This window comes from Falco naumanni, chromosome 1, assembly GCF_017639655.2.
Source record: "Falco naumanni isolate bFalNau1 chromosome 1, bFalNau1.pat, whole genome shotgun sequence".
Lineage (NCBI taxonomy): Eukaryota > Metazoa > Chordata > Aves > Falconiformes > Falconidae > Falco > Falco naumanni.
This window is the reverse complement of record NC_054054.1, coordinates 44,164,754-44,165,919: the sequence shown is the minus strand read 5'-3', so window position 1 is coordinate 44,165,919 and position 1,166 is coordinate 44,164,754.

Below are 1,166 nucleotides of genomic sequence, written 5' to 3'. Positions count from 1 at the left end.
ATCACAGCAGCAGAGCATTGCAATTAAAATTGTGATTGATTGTAATAGTAATATTGTAATAAAATTGTAATAAGGTCCCACTACAGAGGCTAATTTCCTGTAGTGACTTTTCTATGCTGCGCAGTGTAAACACTGGGAGGTTTGTGCTGATGGCTCTGTGATGGCTCTGGCCTGCCTCAGGACAAGTGGAAGTGTCTGGTTGTTTGGGGAAGATTGTTCATAATCACATGAGCACCCGGATCACACTGAATTTATGGAGTTGTGGATTGATACTGTTTGTGCTTGGCACACGCGAGCAAACTATAACACAGGATATTTGTGCTGAAGCATGATACCATACTTCATTAGCATGCAAGGAATATTGCCAGAAGCTTTTAGCAGAAGATGCTGAGCAGTCCTGTGTTGTCATCTTCTCCTCAAATGCAGTGCTGTTTCAAAGATGTTTAGTGCATCCAAAATAGTATGAGTATCCAAGATGTCCTGCTTGCTTCTGTAGCCTGTGCTGAACCGGTGCTGTCCTTCCAACTCCTCCTATGCTGCTCCGTGCACACGCTGCTGCTGGCATTTGGGAACTGACCCCAGTTTTTCAGGCTCCAGTGGTGACAGGGGATGCTGAGAATTTCAAGGCATGTGTTTCACTGTTATCTCTGCCTCTAAATATGCTGTCCATCTCCTAGAGGGTAAAAATAAAGCAGCATTGTTTAATTTCTGGAAAAAAACAGATGACAGTGGAAGGGGTCAGAAATATGCATACCAGCCTTCCCTGTCCCACTGTCTCAGCTGTTGCTTCCTGAGAGACAGAAGCATGTGGTTGCTAAAAATACCCTGCAAAGAGAATACATTCTCTCTCCAGCGGGAGAGTATAAATTAATCCAAGTCATAACATATACAACTGCTTGTGGCTGGGAGAAACAATTCCAAAAGTGCCTTTTGGAGTGGAGTTTCTTAACCATAGGATCATAGAACCATTTAGGTTGGAAAAGACCTTTAAGATCATCGAGTCTGAAGCAGAAGTCCCAGCCCTGTGCCTTCCCTGCATAGGTCGGCAATACCGAGCAGAGCCTCCTGCCTCTCCTGCTCCCACCCCCTGGCCCTCCTATGGGAAACAGTGCTCCGGGGGGTGGAGGGAGGCCAACCCTTTTATAAGCGTGGTCTTGCAGCAAGTC